The 21569-nt window shown below is 34.1% G+C and overlaps 1 pseudogene; it reads right to left on the bottom strand.

Annotated features, from left to right (window-relative positions):
• Positions 1 to 5909: 5909 nt before the first annotated feature.
• LOC104682773 lies at positions 5910 to 21475 on the bottom strand (annotated as a pseudogene).
• Between the last annotated feature and the right edge of the window lie 94 nt (positions 21476 to 21569).

Raw genomic sequence — 21569 nt, 5'->3', positions numbered from 1 at the left:
CATAAAACATTTTTCATGTTCTTATTGGACGTTTACATATTCCCTGGTAAAATTCCTGTTTAGATCTTTTAAACATTTTTGATTAGGTTATTTGTCTTTTTAACATTGAGCTGTAAGCTTTCTTTATATATTTTTATATAAGTCACTTATCAGGCATGTAACTTGCAAATATATACTTCAAACTCTGGTTTCTCTGTTGACTTTATTGATGGTGTTCTTTGATGGGTGAAAATCTTAATTTTGATGAAACCAGTTTATCAATTTTACTTTAGTTGCTTCTGCTCCTGGTGTGATATTTAAAAACCTTGGCCAATTGGTGTTCCAAGAAATTTTATTGTGCTGTATATACAATTGTTTTTGGTGCTTTGAAATATTAATGAATTCATCCTGTCATCAACCCCATGAGTTTGATTACTATGACCACCACTGCCATTTCATTGGTGAGGAAGTTGAAGCAAATAAAGCCCAAGTAACTTGTCCAACCCCACATCATCATGTAGTGGTTTCTCAGAGACTTGAATCAAGGGCATCTGGATCAGAGTGCCGGCTCTTAACCACCATGTTGTGCTGACTCTTCTATTTGGGGTCCAGATATTTTCAAAATATAATATTCCCTATTTTCCACTCATGTAGCTATATATTAATGATAATTTTATTACAAATGTGTAATTTAAAATATGTAGAATTATTATTCCAGTTTATGTCTCACTTACATGTGACAAATTGTTCCCAAATGTCAGGCCTTAAAACAACTGTAATAATTTTATTATCATCGCTCAGAATTTGGGGGTGTTGGTTGGACTCAGTTATGTGTTCCTTCCACAGAGTTTCTTATGTAGCTACTTTCCTATGGTGCCTTGGTCTATAATTATCTGAAGGTCATTCGCTTACATACTTAATGATTCAAGTTGAAGGGATAAAAGTGCTCGTGGGCTACCAGGATTTCTTAGGCATGTATTTTGTCTGTCTGCCAAATTGTCATTTATTACGGGGACTACAGATTGAGTTAAGGAGTAATGGAGCGGAAAAGACATACAAACAAAATATCCAAAAAGATGGAGAGAAAGAGAGAGAAAATATATTCTGTTTCCAACAGAACTTTTAAGTTGAGCTGCCATTGTTTCCATCTACATCATTTTGTGGTTGAGACCTAGCTACAAGGTCTGCCAAACTTCAAAGGGAGGGGATGTTACTGACAGGATAATTTTCAAAGTGTTTATAGTCATAGCATAAATCACAATCAACATAAACTTTTGAAGAAGACAGCAGAAGTTTGTTAGCTATTGTAAGATTCATAAAATATTAAAAATAATAAAAGAACAAAATATGAAAATTTTGTGAATTTAGATATCTTCAGTTCTTGCTATTTTGTAAACATTGTATTTTATGTATCCGTAGATATTTTAAAACCTTGAAGAAGTGTTCTAAAAAAAAGCTGCAAATGAGTAAAATCACATGTGAGAAACATGATCAAGTTTTTTGAATAACACTAATGAGTTAATATGAGATGTTAATTTTTCAAACTTCCTGTATTGATTTTTATGTTATTTTACAAATTAATTTTAAAACTCATAAATAACACATGAAAATATTGTAAAAGGTTAAATACTGCAGAATTCTGTAGAAAAACATCTAAAATTCCCATCCTTGGATTTATGTTTAGTCGTCTAGATTTCTTTCTTTCTTTTTCTTTTTTTTTTTTTTTTTTTTTTTTGGTGCAAGTTTACATGTATTTTATGTTATTTCATTGCAAGGAAAGATTTTTTTTTTTTTTTTTCTGGAAACTACTTTTTCTATTTAGCGGTGGAATAAACTATTCTCTGCAATGGCTACAATCATACATTTGTTGGAGCTATATGTGTTTCATTGACTGGAGCCAATAGAGTGCTGGAGGAAATATTCTGTTCATTCATGTGCTTATGTGGAAGGATTTCTGCATGACAGATTTTTAGATGTAGAACTTCAGTTTCAAACTGTATACTGACATTTTATTTTTAGAAGGTTATTTTACATTATACTCCCTCAAAAATAGATTTCTCAAGTTGTTATAGGTTGCAAATCTCTATAGCATTAGTTTGTTGGCATTGTTTCTATTTTCCTGAGCACCAATTACTTTATAATCTTTCACATGTTTTTGGCAATTTTTACTTTGAAGTGCACATTTATATTTACATTAAGTTTTATATTGGAATACTTCTCTTTTTTGGTTGGTGATTGTAGTACTTTCTAAACAATAGATACCCATCTTTTAAGTGTGTTGTAGAATAGGTTTAATGTGAATTAATTCAGGCTTATAAGAATGATAAAACAACATTATTAACCTTGTGCCACCTTATTATTCCTGCTTTTCTGTATAAATACCTGGATGATTTGTATAAAATATTCTGTTGTAAACACTTCCTATAATTTTTTTAACAGCAGTGTTTTAATCTATATGTGTCTGTGTATGACATGATTTATATATACATACACAAATACAAATCTATATATTTAGTGATCCATATATAGTGATATATATGTGTGTATACACACACACACATAGAGTGATATATTTAAATCATGCCTTAGGCTCAAGAATATTTGTTGGGAAACTTGTTTAATGATGAGACTTCTGGTTACCAAAGACACCTGGATTTCTGTCAATCTGGACCACTTTGATCATAAAGTACTTCACTGATGTGCAGATTAAAGGTGTATGGCTTGATTTAGCTATTTTCCACAAAATGTATAAACTTTTTGTATTCTTTGTATATATATTTTTGTTATGCTGAAAATTTAGTGTTGCCATATTATATTTATAGGAGGGAAGAATCCAAAGACTGTGGAAAAGAGAAAAAAATTAGACATGATCATTTAAAATATAGTTATGTAGAATAGTAATTATTATTTCAAACTGTCTTCAATAAACACATTGAATTTTGCAACATACCTATTAGATAGTAAAGTGATGCTTTGTCTTGTTTCAAAAGAAATGGACATGTATATGTGCATATATGTTTAGCAAGACTGAAAATTGACTACATAACTTTAGAATGCATTTCCTTTATTATCATAAACTAAAATTAAGAACTTACATTGCTATGAAAGGTCAAAAATGAGAATAAAACCAATATGAAATTTAGGATTGTTTTTCCTAGCTCTCTTAAGAATGATGATGATATGTTGATGAGAATTGCACTGAATTCATAGATTGCTTTTGGCTGTATGGTCATTTTCATAAAATTGATTCTACCCATCCATGAGCACGGGAGATATTTCCATTTGTTTGTGTCGTCTATGATTTTTTTTGACAGTATTTTGTAGTTTTCTTAGTGGAGGTCTTTCACCTTTTTGGTTGAGTATATTTCTAAGTATTTTATGTTTTTTTTTTTTTTTTTTCGTTTGAATCAGCTGTTGTGAAAAGGGTTGAATTCTTGATTTGATTCTCAGTTTGAAGTCTGCATAGCCAAAGCAAGACTAAGCAAACGGAACAAATCTGGAGATATCACATTCCCCAACTTCAAACTACTACAAAGCTGTAGCTACTGAAACAGGGTGGTGCTGGTATAAAAACAGGCATGCAGACCAACGGAACAGAATCCAGAATCCAGAAATAAAGCCAAATACTTATAGCTAATTGACCTTTGACAAAGCAAACAAAAACATAAAGTGGAAAAAGGACACCCTATTCAACCAATGGTGCTGGGATAATTGACAAGCCACATGTAGTAGAATGGTACTGAATCCACATCTCTCAACTTATTAAAAAAAATCTACTTAAGATGGATGAAAAAATCACACCTAAGACCTGAAACAATAAAAACTCTAGGAAATAATATCAGAAAGTCTCTTCTAGACCTTGGCTTAACAAGGACTTCATGACCAAGAACCCAAGAGCAAATGCAACATAAACAAAGATAAATTGATGTGACTTAATTAAATTAAAACCTTCTGCACAGCAAAAGAAATGATCAGCTGAGTAAACAGACAACTCACAGAGTGGGAGAAAATATTCACAAACTATGCACCTGACAAAGGACTAAGATTCAGAATCTATGAAGAGTTCAAACAAATTAACACGAGAAAAACAAACAATACCATTAAAAAGTAGGCTGATCATGAATTGACAGTTCTCAAAAGAAAATATACAAATGTCCAACAAACATAAAAAGATGCTCAGCATCACTAATTATCATGGAAATGCAAATCAAAGCCACAATGCAATACTACTGTCCTCCTGTAAGAGTGAACATCATTAAGAAAATCAAAAAATAATACAATATTTGCATGGATGTGGTAAAAGGGAACACTTTTACACTGTTGGTGGGAATGTAAACTCGTACAATTACTATAGAAAACAGTATAGAGATTCCTTAAAGAACTAAAAGTAGATCTTCAGTTTTAACCAACTATCCTACTACTGAGTATCTACCCAGAAAAAAAGAAGTTATTATATGCAAAGACTTGCACACACATCTTTACACCAGTACAATTCCCAACTGTAAAAATATGGAACAAACCTAAATGTCTATCAACCAATGGGTGGATAAAGAAAACGTGATACACACACACACACACACACACACACACACACACACACACACAGGCACACTTGGAATACTACTCAGCCATAAAAAAGGAACAAAATAATGCCATTAATGGCAACCTGGATGGAATTGGAGACCATTATTCTAAGTGAAGTAATTCAGGATTAGGTAGCCAAACGCTGGATGTTCTCACTTGTAAGTGGGAGCTAAGCAATGAAAACGCCAAGGCTTAAGAGTAATATAATGGACTCTCAGGACTCCAGGAAAAGTCAGAATGGGAAGAGGGATAAAAGACTACACTTTGGGTGCTATATACACTGCTTGGGTGATGGGTGTGCCAAAATTTCAGAAATCACAACTGAAGAAATTGTCCATCTAATAAAACACCACGTGCTCCCTAAAATTTATTGAAATAATTTAAAATATGAGAATAAAATCAACCAGATGAATATTTTAAATGACCAGAAAAAATGGGTAAACTTAGGCTCAGGGTGAAAGATTGGCCCAGCAGAAGGTTGAGACTGGACCCTTGCTCTCCTGACTTTTATTCCGGTGTTCTCTTCACCACTCACTCACTCATTTCTCCATTTCTAATTTTTTTTTTTTTTTTTGGACAAAGATGTCTTGATTTTTTTGATATCACATGGAAAGCCTGAATTGGGTCATAGAACCAAAGACTTAGTAAAATAGTTCAATATTACTGTGGGAAGCAGGTAGCAGTAGCTATATTTCTAATTCCACATACATACTACTGGGGAAATGAATAAAACTCTAAAATAATAAACATTTAGCCACAAGTTTTGGGAAAAAACTGACGCTAAAGCAGTATGCACTGTAAAGGCCAAGCAGCACTACTCATCTCAAAATACTAAAAGGAAGAGAAAGTTTTTTAATACAATTCAATTGTTTAATAATTCCTTTAGGAACAGTTAAAATATGAAAATTCTGCTCTAAATGAAGCCAAGTAATCTGAGTATTTGCAAAACAGTACCAATACTGTCAGTGGACTTCTTAATATTCTTGTGTTTAAGTAAAATACGTGAAATGTACTTAAACTCTGTAAAAATTATTTCACGTAACCTGTGAATGGGAGCAACAAATTTCAATATAAGCTCGACAAATTTAAATATCAGCTTGTATGGTTTCATACTTTTTAATATTTTTGCCAATATTTTCCCTCTTGACAAAAAGTATTTCTAACCATTAAACAGGTATTAAATCTCTGAAAACACATTTTTATTTGACAAGGTAAGTAAGTTTTAAACAGATTTCCTGTCACAGAAAGAAAGGAATCTTGCATCATAACCTTTCTTGTTGGAATAAACTGAAGAAGTCCCTTCTCTCTGGTTTCCCAGCTTCAAGCCTCATATACAGCTAATCTCTTTATCCCTTCTTTCCAGTTCTAGCAAATTTCCAGAAATAAAACATACAACATTTTATGATGGTAAATATCACAGTTGCCACACAGGCCAGGAGGAACCCAATCACATCCAAAGAGTGGTACTGGAACGAGGTGAGGTCGTGGGCTGCAAGCTGACGGTGCTTGGCTCCTTTATGGTGCCTGACAATTTCAATCCAGAAGACTGCACAACCTTTACTGGTTGATCATGACCAATTCTTGATAACTTCATAGTGTTCTCTTTATATCTGAAGGATAAACATAGAGATATCAAAATTGAAAGTAAGTTTATTTTCTTGAGCATATCAAGTCCATGTAAGGTTTTAATTTTTATTTTATTTATTTATTTGTTTATTGAAACAGAGTCTCGATCTGTTGCCTAGGCTGGAGTGCAGTGGTGCAGGCTCGACTCACCGCAACCTCCACCTCCCGTGGTGTCAAGAGGTTTTCCTGCCTCATCCTCCCAAGTAGCTGGGATTACAGGCTCACGCCACCACGCCTGGCTACTTTTTGGATTTTTAGTAGAGAGAGACAGGGATTTTCCATGTTGGTCAGACTGGTCTCGAACTCCTGACCTCAGGTGATCCACCCGCCTCGGACTCCCAAAGTGCTGGGATTACAGACATGAGCCACTGCGCCCGACACATGAAAGGTTTTTAAAGTGCCAAATGATTCAAAGTAAATGGCATATAATTGACATAGAATTTGTGCAATTTAGTTTGAGTCATCATAGAGACTTTGGCTTTTACATTGGAATTTTATCACTGACAAATTTTATAAAGTATAACGGAAAGTCAGGAAAATTAATTTCTTACAGGCAAAACAAATATAAGCCATTTTATTATTATTTTTTAGTTTGTTAACTTTTACTTTTTGTGTATATTTACCAGGTGTATATATTTATGGGTTGCATGAGATGTTTTGATACAGGCGGCAATGTGAAATGATCACATCATGGAGAATAAGGTATCCTTCCCTTAAATATTTATCCTTTGTGCTGTGAACAATCCAATTATACTCTTTTAGTTCTCAAACAGGCATATGAGAACATGGGCAATGTCATGAGCAATTTTAAGTGCTTTAAGAAAGATATTAAAATACAATTTGAGAATTATCATGTTTAAGTCCAAAAAGGAATTGTGTCATGGTGAGTGAAATGCCTCATAGCTAGTCACTCTGCTTCTATACTACCTTTTGCCTCCTACTGTTTCCTACCCAGTAGCCAAAATGATATTTTTGAAATAAAAGTCAGATTTTGTCACTCCTCTAATTAAGATTTTTGCCTGACTTCTCATCATATTAAGAATAAAATCCAACTCTGTTATTTGGCCTACAGGACCCTGCAATGTCAAACACTGGCAAGTTCTTCTCCTAACAAGTTTTCCATACACACTAGGTCTTCTAGAGACATTGACCTTCTATTTTTCATTAGGGTGTCAAAAGTGTACTCACCATAGCATCTTTACACATTTTGCCCCCTCTCTCATACTCCTGGAACATTCTTTCTTACAACAACCCAAGGCATGCTTCTTTCTCTTTTTGAGGCTTCCCTCTAAGTGTTACCTCTAAGAGAGGCTTTTCCTGGCCACACTATGATGGAACCTCTAGGATTTTCTCTATTGTTTTATGCTTATTTTGATATTTGATTCCTATAATTTTAAGTACATTATATATCCTATAAAATAAACCTTTACATATTAAAGCCAAAAGGTAAATATACATACACTAAGTGAATAGGTCAACAGTGTAAGATCATCTTGAACATTATCTTGAAGAGAAGATACCAATTTACCTACTGCTCAGATCATGGTGTAGGATATCACAACCTGTCTAGAATAACTCTCTTGTCCTAAACCATTTAGTCACCACTTTTGTCCTCCAATTAAATACTAGCCTGACTTCAAATATCATACATTAGTTTTCTTTGTTTATGTAACTGAATTATATAACATATATTCATTACAGTCTATTTTTTAAAACTTTTGTGTCGCAGTTGTTGGTTAATACCATTGCTGTGTAATATTTTGTTGATGGCTAAACCACAGATTATGTCATCATTTTATGAGCAATAGACATTTGGGTTACTAACAATTTTTGGACAATATTAATAATTCTGTCATAAACATTCTGGTATATGAAATGCATGAGTTCTTTGTCCCCCCCACAAGATGTGCGACAGCTGTGTGACTCATCTGCTCAGTCGCCATGCACGTTCAAGCCCCTTAAGGGAGAAGGAGCACACAGACAGGTAAGTGCAGGAGCCTGGGTGAGCACCCCTGGGCTCTGGCACCACGGCAGCATACAGGGGTGGATGTCTGCAACTCCTGAAGCCCAAGTGGGTATGTGTTAGTGTACGCTTTTAGCCTTGCCCTATACTAATGACTTAAGTGTTAACCAGTTCAGCGTCCTGTTAGTACTCAAGTCCTTGTCTAGCACCCAGGAAGAATCAGGTCACATATGGACTTGGAGGACAAATGCAGGGGTTTTACTGAGTGATGGAGGTGGCTCTCAGTGGGATGAATGGGGAGCCGGAATGGTGATGGAGTGGGAAGACGTTCTTCCTCTGGAGTTTGGTCATCCAGCATCCAATCTCCTCTCCTCTCCAACCGTCTTCAGCTGAACTACTCTCGGCATTCAGAAATTCCTTCTCTTCTCTCTGATGCACCATTCTGCCATTCTTCTGCTCTTCTGTTCATGCCGGGGGGTTGGGGTTTATATGAGTACAGAATAGGGGGGTATGGTAGGCCAAAAGGCAACTTTGGGCCTCAAAACAGAATGTCCGTTCTCGTTTAGGGCCAAGAGTTTTCAGGCTTGAGGGTGGAACATTTGCAGGGGAACCAACCACTTCTACCCAGTATTTTGCTGTTTCCTGTCCATGTCATATACAGCACTAGGTTTCCATATGAATACATATCTGTTGGGTAAATAATTGAAAGTAGAATTGCTGAGATAAAAGTGCATGCATAATTACAATTCACTTCTTGACTTTGTTTTTCTTTAATTTTTAATTTTTAAAGTTTTATTTATTTATTTAATTTATTTTTGGAAACAGTTTTGCTCTTGTTGCCCAGGCAGGAGTACAATGGCACGATCTTGGCTCATTGCATCCTCCAACTCCTGGGTTCAAGCAATGGCTTATGCCTGTAATCCCAGTACTTTGGGTGACCAAGGTGGGTGGATCATCCGAGGTCAAGAGTTTGAGACCAGCCTGACCAACATGGTGAAATCCTGTCTCTACTAAAATACAAAATTGGCCGGGCATGGTGGTGTATGCTTGTAATCCCAGTTACTGGGGAGGCTAAGACATGACTTTAAATTTTTTGAAGTGTGTTTTCTTAATTTCCAAAATTAAAGATATTTTAGTTATATTTTTTAAAAATCTCCCTTTCTTCAATTAAGGCTGGATCATATATTGTTTATGATATTGAATCTTTTCAAATTTACTGAGTCTTGATTTCTGGCCCACCACAGGTCACTTCAAATAATTATTAACAATTCAATGTGCTCTAAGAAAATGTGTCTTCCAGTTGATATATATAACACATACATGTGCATATATATATGTGCATGCTTGTGTGTGAGTATCATGTTACATTATAAGGTTCCGTTTGTTAACTGTGTTCTTCTAATGTTTTCTGTCATTTCTCATTATTTGCTCCTCTTTTTAAAGTCTATTTAGATTTAATGGAAGTATCTGTATATTTGCATTTAAATAAACCACCTTATTTTAGATTTCTTTTATATTGGTCCAACCTGTTTTATGGTACAATCTGTTATAAAAGCATTCCTTTAGGTGATACTTTTCTTTCATAAAAACATTATTGATAGTAGTTATAAATGCTGAATTGATGGTAGCTGGACTGGGTAGACATTTTGCACGCTGTATCCTTTGGAGTATAAATAAATCAATTATTAAAAATTTAATTTATTAAAATTAAATTTTTTGTACTTCAAAAGCCATCATCAAAAAAGTAAAAATTTAGAATGACACAAAATATTTGATAATTATATATCTACGATTATATCCATGATATATAAATAGTTCTTAAAAGTCAATAATGGGACAAGTAGCAAAGTTTAAAAATGTTTCAAGGATTGGAATAGACATTTTTCCAAAGAAGATATATGGTCAGTAAGCACATTTAACAATGCTCCACAGTTTTAGCTGTAATGAAAATTCAATTGAAAACCATGAGAGATCATTTCACACCCACTAAGAAGGCTATAACAAAAAGATAATAACACGTGTTGGCCACAGTGTGGAGAAATTGGAACCCTCTTGCATTGTTGGTGGCAATGACAAATATAACAAGTACTTTGGAAAACAGTTTAGTAATTCTTCATGAGCATACAGTTCCCACATGAGCCAGCAATTCCACTTATAGTATCAATCCCAAAGAAAAACATGTTTATGCAAAGACATGTGTAGCAATGTTCCTAGTAGCCACAATTGGAAACAATCAAAAGGCCAATGAACTGATAAGTGAACATAGAAAATACAGCATATCTACACTATAAAATATTATGCTGCTTCAAAAAAAAAAAAGAAAGAAAATACACACTATAACATGAATGAATCTAAAAACCATTAAAAAACAAAAAAACAAAAAATTATGCTCAGTGAAAGAAGTCACTTATATAACACCCTGAATTGTATGATTCCAGATGGCCTCATGACTCATAAACATTCTAAATATATTGGGATTTTATACCTTAAATAGGTGGGTTTTAAGTCATGGAAATCACATCTAATTATTAAACATGTTACAATAATGGGAACAATAAAAATGAATTTTTCATCAAGAAAGTAGTGATGCTTTTAGCGATTTTAGATATTTAATTTAAATATTTTATCATATTCCTTTAAGTTTATCCTTCCTTTCTACTGTGGACTGATTATATGATTTTTTTAAAAAACTGTCTTTTTAGGAAAAGAAGAAGTCAAATTGTCCCTGTTTGCATACGACATGATTGTGTATTTAGAAAACCCCATCATCTCAGCCCAAAATCTCCTTAAGCTGATAAGCAATTCAGCAGAGTCTCAGGATACAAAATCAATGTGCAAAAATCACAAGCATGCTTATACACCAGTAACAGACAAACAGAGAGCCAAATCATGAATGAACTCCCATTCACAATAGCTTCAAAGAGATTAAAATACCTAGGAATCCAACTTACAAGGGATGTATCTCTTCAAGGAGAACTACAAACCACTGCTCAGTGAAATAAAAGAAGACACAAACAAATGGAAGAACATACCATGCTCATGGATAGGAAGAATCAATATCGTGAAAATGGCCATAGTGCCCAAGGTAATTTAGAGATTCAATGCCATCCCCATCAAGCTACCAATGACTTTCTTCACAGAATTGGAAAAAGCTGCTTTAAAGTTCATATGGAACCAAAAAAGACCCCACATTGCCAAGACAATCCTAAGCCAAAAGAACAAAGTTGGAGGCATCATGCTACCTGACTTCAAACTACACTACGAGGCTACGGTAACCCAAAGAACATGGTACGGGTACCAAAACAGATATATAGACCAATGGAACAGAACAGAGTCCTCAGAAATAATATCACACATCTACACCCATCTGATCTTTGAGAAAACTGACAAAAACAAGAAATGGGGACAGGATTCCCTATTTAATAAATGGTGCTGGGAAAATTGGCTACCCATAAGTAGGAAGCTGAAATAAGATCCTTTCCTTACTCCTTATACGAAAATTAATTCAAGATGGATTAGAGACTTAAATGTTAGACCTAAAACCATAAAAACCCTAGAAGAAAACCTAGGTAATACCATTCAGGAAATAGGCATGGGCAAGGACTTCATGTCTAAAACAACAAAAGGAACAGCAAAAAAAGCCAAAATTGACAAATGGTATCTAATTAAACTAAATAACTTCTGCACAGCAAAAAAAAAAACTACCATCAGAATGAACAGGCAACCTCCAGAATGGGAGAAAAGTTTTGCAATCTCCTCATCTGACAAAGGGCTAATATCCAGAACCTACGAAGAACTCAAACAAACTTACAAGAAAAAAACAACCCCATCAAAAAGTGGGCAAAGGATATGAACAGACATTTCTCAAAAGAAGACATTCATACAGCCAAAAGACACATGACAAAAGGTTCATCATGACTCGTTGTCAGAGAAATGCAAATCAAAACCGCAATGAGATACCATCTCACACCAGTTAGAATGGCAATCATTAAAATGTCAGGAAACATCAGGTGGTGGAGAAGATGTGGAGAAATAGGAAAACTTTTTCACTGTTGATGGGACTGTAAACTAGTTCAACCATTGTGGAAAACAGTGTGGCGATTCCTCAAGGATCTAGAACTAGAAATACCATTTGACCCAGCCATCCCATTACTGGGTATATACCCAAAGGATTATAAATCATGCTACTACAAAGACACATGCATACGTATGTTTATTGCAGCACCATTCACAATAACAAAGACTTGGAATCAACCCAAATGTCCATCAGTGACAGACTGGATTAAGAAAATGTGGCACATATACACCATGGAATACTATGTAGCCATAAAAAAGGCTGAGTTCGTGTCCTTTGTAGGGACATGGATGCAGCTGGAAACCATCATCTCAGCAAACTATCACAAGAACGGAAAAGCAAACACCGCATGTTCTCACTCATAGGTGAGAATTGAACAATGAGATCACTTGGACACAGGAAGGGGAACATCACATACAGGGGCCTATTGTGGGAGGGGGCGGGGGAGGGGGCGGGGGAGGGGGAGGGATAGCATTAGGAGATATGCCTAATGTAAATTATGAGTTAATGGGTGCAGCACACCAACATGACACATGTATACGTATGTAACAAACCTGCAGGTTGTGCACATGTACCCTAGAACTTAAAAAAATAAAAATAAAAAAATCTATCTGTTTTATATTAGCTATATTACTTTATAATTACTTTTGTATGGAACATTGTTTCACTATTGGATACCCATTACATGTATGGAGTTCAAAACACGATTTTTAAATAACCACTCAAAAATATAAGATTATTTCAGATTGGTTACATCATGTAAATTCTTTCAAAATTAGTCTCTTAAAAAAAGGATGAAACCCATACCTACTATTGAGAAGATAAGCTATCTATAAATACCACCTAGTAAAAAAAATATTGTTACACTCACAAAGGGTCATTAATTACTGTCTTCAGTGCATTGAGTAAGTCTGTACTTGACACTGTGTTGAAGTTCAATCTAATAGCTGCTGCCCTGGCCTTCATTTGTGTAATGTTATCAGGTTGATCCTCCTCACACAATGGAATGCCCACCATAGGGATCCCATGGTAGATCACCTCGTGATGCCATTGGATCCATCATGAGTAAAAAAAGCACTGGTTTTTGGATGACCTTGGATTGGATAAATTTTAGCAATATTATTCATAGGAATAAAATGAGGAATGAACAACTAAACGCTCAAGTGACAGTGTTTTCTAGCTAAAACCTTGAAGTCAATTAAAATTGTGTTTCAGACTTCAGAGGAAGGAGCACCTACTTCTGCTGGAGATGTAAGTGAAAGCTGTATGGTGTGTGTGACTTCAGACTGAAAAAAAATTAAACAAGATTAACAGTTGGACTAAACAAAAAATGCAATGTAAATAAAATGTGCAAAAAAAAAAAAAAAGAGAAAGAAAGAAAGAAACAAAGAAAAGAGGTGAACACGTAAGAATGTGTTCTCCTAAATGCAGTCACAGAATGTGAAATGTGAGATGTGCAAGGCAGCAGGCAGTGGGGTGGTGGTGGTGCTAGGATTGCAGGAGGACAGGTCACACTTCATCATGAAATGTGTCATCACATTATGATTAAGATTACAAATTTAATCCTACAGAAAATGGAGAGTCCCTGGTGATAGCAGAAGAGCTGTTATTTTTAGTGACATTTGAAATAACCTGCATAAAAAGAACAGGTGTAAAGTTACAGAAATAGGAGACAAAGAGACAATCTATGAAGTTGCAAACAATTCTTTGAGATGTAATAACACCTGAAATAAAAATACTCTGATTCTGACAATAAAGAATGTGAATGTATATCATAAAATGCCAACAATTACAGCTTATTATTTTCCCCATAGGAATGGAAAATAAATATAAAGAAGCTTCATTTTATTTTTAAGTTTTTCCATAACACATTTTCAATAACCTTATTTCATGATTAATAATTAATGCTCTAATGGGCTGTTACTAATATATTCAGTATTTGTACTCCAGAGTCATACCAAGAAGGTCAATCTGGGGTATCCACTTGTACACCTGGGTACTGAGTCCTAACGCATGTGGTCTATTCCCATCAAATCTCCACAGAACCTGTTACAGTAAAGAAAATATCTTATTCCATGAGTAGAACTCCAAAGTTATAGAATGTTAGAACACTAAAGATATTAAGAATGAGATCAGGGATGTTGAGTAATAAAATTACTCAAAGACTGATGTAAATAGAATGCCAACATTTCATTTTCTTAACTTCTGTAATTAGTTAAGTGTGTAAGGAAATCAGGATTTTCCAAATAATAGCTTGGAAAAAAATGAGATTGTAGATGAAAAGTTCAAGTATTTAGAAAATTGTTAGGCTTTTCGAAAGAAAACCCACGTATAGCCAACCATCGTATGAAAAAAATTTAACATCACTGCTCATTGGAGAAATGCAAATCAAAATCACAATAGATACTATTTTGCACCAGTCATAGTGGCTATTATAAACTCAAAAGGTAGTACATGCTAGTGAGATTGTGTAGAAAAAGGAATGCTTATCCTCTATTAGTGGGAATGTAAGTTGGTTCAACCATTGTGGAAGACAATGTGGCACTTCCTCAGAAACCTAGAGGCTAAAATACAATTCAACTCACCAATCTCATTAGTGGGTATATACGGAAAGGATGAAGAATGATTCTCTTATAAAGACACATATGCATGTTTATTAATAGCAGTAGTATTCACAATAATAAAAATATGGAATCAATCTTAATGCCCATGAATGATTGACTGAATAAAGGAAATCAAATGGTATACATATATACCATGGAATATTATGTAGTCATAAAAAAACCCACAAGATTTTGTATTTTACAGGTACATAGATGGAGCTGGAGGCTGTTATCCTTAGCAAACTAGCATAGAAACAGAAATCCAAATATCGCATGTTCTCACCATTAAGTGGAAGCTAAAAGATGAGAACACATGGAAGCATAGTGGGGAACAACATACACTGGGGTGTATTGGAGGGTGGAGGGCAGGAGGAGAGAGAAGATCGGCTAAAATAACTAATGGGTTCTGGTCATAATGCCTGGATGATTAAACAATCTGTAAAACAAACCCCCATGACACAGATTTATCTATGTAAGAAACCTGTTCCTGTAGGCCTGAACTTAAAATGAAAGTTAAAAAATAAAATAAATTTAATTTTAAACACATAAAAATTCTAAAAAATTATATGCAGAAAAAATTAAAACTAATCATTATAATTCTAGTGAGAATAAGCAGTAACAATTTAATAATGACCTATATTATGTTTATTTTGTTTTATGTATTTTATACTAGTTTTCATCTTCCACATTGAATATTAATTTATTCATTTTTTAAGTAACATAGGAAGTATTTCATGTAATTCTGCTTGTCTATAAGTTATTATATTAGAGTTTTGTGTCCTTTAATTGACAAAAAAGCAAGTTGATAAAATAAGCTAATTGCAAGAAATAAATTAATGCTGCAAAGGGAATATGTATAACTTCTTTCAAATTACAAATTATCAAGCACTACTTGGAGGAGAAGTTTCAAGGGACAATTTCTGAGACAAATTCAGAGTATTATCAGTATTGCTAATTTTGGTTGCTGTTTCAGCATTGAAATGAGGAAACTTTTGGTATCATAAATAAAGATGGAACTGTTGAATAAATTCAGAATTGTGTTTTCCTCAATTTGGTTAACTGATTGTTAACACTTAGACAATGTGTTACAAAGTGTTGACAACAGTGATTAATATGCTCTACATAGCCAAGACATTTTTATGTTTAAGTTACTAATTATAGAACTCCCAAGCAATTCTCATAAACTGAACAATAATTTACAGTGTTTAACTTTTACTTGTTATATCAATATTAAAATAACTGAGTTTTCAGCAAAAAACTTTAGTATAGGTCATTACAAGAAGACTATATCAGATAGGGAACTAAAAAGTATTTGACAAATACACAAATGTCACCATTTTATTCTATACAGAAGAAAATATGTTTCCTACTATGTTCTATGGAGGGAACATCTGAACCTGTTCCCCCACCTGGCTTCCTTCTGTTTGACTCCTTCCTATAATTCCTTCTGCTGCCTCCATTGGGAGGAGTTGTTAATCTGATAGTTAGTGCTGACTCCTTGTGGAACATTTTATGCAGCACAGCATCCACCTTCAGGTCAGGATCTATCCCCATACTTTCTCTTTCATCTTCCTGCTTCAGACATTGGCTGGGCCCAGTCCAGCAAGGGAGGCTGCTTTTACTCTTTCTCTAAATCTACCTGGCTGATGGGAACTTGGACTAAGTCTGTCAGCCAAGGCCATTCTTTCTCTGAATCATACCCTGAAAATCACTCAGATAAGCCTAATCCAAAATGTACAGAAACTATATGAGGCTGGATTACATGGCAAGCTTAAACTGCGTGATGCATATTAGACATTTGCATATAGTATAAGTTTTTAATCATTCATTCATTTAAGATGTTGGATTACTTCCAATGTTAATTTTATGAATATTTTCCATAAATATTAAATATTCACATCTTGACTTATTTTTTCTCAGTATGATTACATGAGACTATATTGTGAAACCAATGGTTATGTGCATTTTTAAATCACTAGAAACATTTTGCCAAGTGTCTTTTTCTCTTAAAATATACACACCTATTCTGAGAATCTAATATTTAATTGAAAAGGAAACAACTTTGGTTAACAATTGTTCTACATAAGAAACAATTAGAGAACCAATTTTACAACCATTGATTGTCATTTAAATCTTTCTGCAACTTAATAACAACAGTTACTCTTAGTAATTATCACTATTTACTACAGGTCATACTTTTTCTTGTCCTTTTACACCTCCTACTATCTTCTGCCTCCTTTTGGCACTATCACTTTCCCTTAATGTGAATAGGGAAATCTTTCAATACTAGGGTAGGGTGGCATAGAATTTTTATTAGTCTTACCTCAGCTTTTGTCTCTTTCAAAAATTATAAAGTGCACACAATTTGTGTTCAACATAGATATTGTATTTTAACCATGGAATAAATTCTCAGTTTGATATAGACAAAAATCTTAAGAGATTGCTTAATAATGTACTAAAGAATGCTTACTTTCTTCAAATGTCTTAGAAGTATGATATTAATTTAAAATGTATGAGGGTGTTGTGTTCCTTTGAAAAGAATATCATCTTCTAAGTAGAATTCTTTCATTATTGTAAACTAAATTTACTACTATACAGCTACAAGTGATAGAAACTCTTTGGTATTTATAATAAGTGGATCGTTCATTTTCTCCGTGCTTTTCTGTAGGGAGCTTTGGTGTCTAGACACAAGTTCCACCAGGAAGCTGTACTAAGTTGCTCGTCATAAGACTGAAAACAACTTGTCTAATAGGGCAAGTTTCTGATCTAAGATGTAAAACTCTGGTATCTCAGCATAGAATGAGTTACATTCTTGTATAAAATCAAGTGAACAATGGATTTGGCTGCAAATATTATTAGGGGTACACATTTATATCATTGAGTTATTCTTTTAAGTTAGAATACTTAAGATCTGCATCACTTACAGTAGAATTTTAGAATAGCTTTCTTTATTATTATTATTATTATTACTATACTTTAAATTCTAGGGCACATGTGCAGCTTTCCCATCTTACTGGCAAAGATAGTATGTCTATTTTTATTCAAGTCCACAATATATCTGTCATCCATGACCTCTCGAGAGAATGTAATCTTGTGCTGAACAATCTGGTTCTGTTAAATGAAGAATGATATCTCAAGTGACTTGCACATGTTAGGTAATTAGTAGTGTTAGTAATCATAACAAAATAACCATAATTGAAAAATTAATATATCTCTATCATTGAATATATAACAGAGACATTTTAAGTGTTTTGTCTGTATTAACATTTTTTTCCACAAAATGCAATATGAAGTGGGTGTTCTTACTGTAAATGTAGGCATGATTATTTCTATCAGCATTGTAGTTCACTTTTCCATCATCTGCTACCAGATCCCATGCAAAATTTTCCAAATGGTCTGCTCTTTCTTTCTTTGTTTCTTTTTTTTTAATTACCTTATCACACATCTTCATTTCCTGACTCTTTTTAGTAGTTCTCAAATGTGCTTGATAAATAAGTTAGCTCCTAAAAAGTACCTGGCTCTAACTTGCCTCTCAGCATCATCTGATTCTCACTCAGCCTTTCCCTGCAAACTCAACTTGGAGTCTTCAGAATTTTCCTCAATTCATTACCTTCTTTTCTCTTTTGTGTTTTCCTGCTCCCTCATTATTTCACCAATTTCTACATTGTTCAACTCTCAGCTTCCTTATCAGTGAGTCCAGGATACTTTTTATTATCTCCATTGATGCTATGTGCCATTGAGTTTTTCCTTGAGATAAAAGCTTTTGCACAATTTTTATTACTTGCACATATTCTGTCTTTGAAATAGAATGTAATGTGTGTAGGGAGAGAAACTGTGTATTTTTTTCCTCTTGCCTGTGGTTTGTGTTAAACTTTTTATAAACATTCTTTTAATGAATGACCAATACCTTCTTAAGTGTTGCATAATCAAGGCTGAAATTTAACCACCCCTGTTTTCAAAGTCTTCTTAATATCCCTCTCTATCTATAATAATGATGAAACTCATGTACTTGTGATGGTATCAGCAAGTCAACATGTACGCATTTCCTAATTGGTATCTGCTTTACCCTGCCCACTGCCCATCTTTCTTTCTGTGTAACTCAAACACTCTGCATGAAGAGTGTAGAATTATCCCCACTAAAAATTCAAAGCCAACAAAACAAAACCAACAAAATTATCTTTAACATAGGTAGGGGTTTGGCAGGTTTGCAGTATAGTCCTCCAACAAAATCAACATTGGTAAGAGTGGATGAGGAAATTGAAAATCCCAGGAGTTCTTAGTAAGCCATATGTCAGCTTTCCCTATTGTCTCAGATAAGGTAGTGGGTCTTCCTGAGAAGAAAAAGGAAAGAAAAGATGGATGACACAAGATAATTACATTAGGTAATTTTCTGAAAGGGATTAAAATAATGTAGGCAAAAATGTAGGCAATGTGTCTGTGCTTTGAAATACATAAACATATAGTCAAATATTATAAGCATAATTTATTTTTTATGTAGTATATATTTTGCTCGTGTGTATTTATAAGAAAGCAAAGTGATAAGAGAATTTTGAGAGTCAACTACATCATAGCCAATGTCACATCAGAATACTCACAATCGTAAACAATTACTAAAATAATCTATAGAGAAGTAAACATCCATTTCTTTACCCTTTAAAGCTTCAATAATAGCATGTAAACATTTAAAAAACTCTTCGAGCTCCACGATAAACTAATTCTGCTGTACACATGAAAACAATTTTCTAAGAAATCGTCTAGTTTCCACAGTTCATTACGCTAATCCTTTTATCTTTGGTTTATTTATCTTATCTTTGGTTATTCAAGTGAACTGTGGGCTATTTTGAGAGTATGGCTGAAATCCTTGTACTCACTACTGCTTTTGATGCATGCTAAGGTGTTAATCATATTAGCTTTTAAGTAAATATATTTGCAAATTACAGATAGAAAATTTTGAGAAATTATTCAAATAGAGATTTGTACCCAACCTTAATTTGGCTCATATTTTGTAAAACACATAGTTTAAAAAAAAAACTATATAGATATAACAATGTTCAGACTTCAACAAGATGATTGGTCTTAAAATAAATAATTTTCAATCTTTTAGTGAAGGAATGTAGAGACATTAGAAACTACAAATTACACTTAGTGGTTTTTGCATTTGAGGTAGAGGCACTATTTCTCTCAACTGTGAAGGAAACCTTCTGGTGACATGGAGACATATTTTAATTTCAGAATAAGGAAACTGAGGTATACAAGGAAAAATAATTTCTGCAATGTTGCACAGATAGTTGTTGTAGAAAATTGAGTAACTACTCAATCTACGTGTATGCATTCAGTAAGATGCTTGTGGATGGGTCTGACTTTTTTTAAAATGAAGAAAATTAATAGTAAAACAGATGTGTGATTGTTTAAAGAAATATTAGGTGCACTAATTTACAGATTTATGACTTCCTAGAATGTTCTGTGTGAGCAATGGTCACAGGGTTTTAACTGACCTTATAATTTAAACTTTGGTATAATATTTGTACAATTGATAGATCATCTTGTGTTTTCATTTCATAAATTCACTTACCAAAAAACTCCACTACCAGCCCCATGTGGTGGCTCATGCCTGTAATCCCAGCACTTTTGAGGGCTGAAGCAAGCATATCACTTGACGTCAGGAGTTTGAGACCAGCCTGCACAACATGATGAAATCCCATACCTGCTAAAAATACAAAAAATTAGGCAAGTGTGCTGACACATTCTTGTAATCCTAACAGTGAGCTGAGATTGGATCACTGTACTCCAGCCTGGAAGAGAGAGAAAGACTCCACCAAAAGCAAACAAACAAACAAACAAACAAAACAAAAACAAATTTAAAACACCAAGTACCTTGACTTTATAGCTTTATATAAGCTCAGCTTCAAAGGCACAGGAAAGTTAATCTCCATGTTACCAAAGGAAAATTTTACTTACCTAGAACTTCACTGGAAAACTGATCCCACTTCTTCATATTAAATATTTGGAACCAAAATGGAAAATAAACCACATAGATCATATTTTTTTACCCTCACCATGAAAGTCATTTGGTCACTTAATTCTGACATAACAACAGGTATGTAAGAAGGTAGAAATAGAAATCCTCCACTATGCTTTTCAAGTGTGTAGCCAGCAGAGAAGGGGAGACTGTACACAAATGGTATGAAAATAGCTCAGCCAGCAGCTCCCCACAGGGAACAATCGCACTTGCAAGAACAACATCAAATTTTGACTCTTGTAGATTCTTCATAAGTTTCTTATTTGAAACTCTATCCTTACAGAACTTTCTAATTATGTCATTAAATGTACAGATGATTTCTTATGCTTGTGAAAAATATGACCAAAATGTGTCTTTTGGAATGTCTGATCATGATGATATCCTCGAAGTCAGTTATAATTAAAGATTCAGGAGAAACTTCAAGTTTAACAGTAGATGGGCTGTTGGGATAAAAAAATAGAAGCTGAAGATGCCAATACGGTCACCTCATGACCCCTCTGGACAAGCTCATCCAGAATTGTCTCTATATTCATCCAATGACTGAAATCTGTGGGCCACACCAGTACCTTTCCACAACTCCCAGAGCTAATGTAACAGGTCAGCTGTATCAGCAAAAAAACTGAAGTCTACTTCATACACTTCCTAGTGCAATGCAATGCTTTTTCCCATTTGCTGTTTCTTTCTGTCATTTCTTATGGTTATATCCACGGATAAATAAAT

This window comes from Rhinopithecus roxellana, unplaced genomic scaffold, assembly GCF_007565055.1.
Source record: "Rhinopithecus roxellana isolate Shanxi Qingling unplaced genomic scaffold, ASM756505v1 contig3758, whole genome shotgun sequence".
Classification (NCBI taxonomy): Eukaryota; Metazoa; Chordata; class Mammalia; order Primates; family Cercopithecidae; genus Rhinopithecus; species Rhinopithecus roxellana.
The sequence above is the reverse complement of the archived record's forward strand: the minus strand, read 5'-3'. Positions and strand labels throughout refer to the sequence as shown.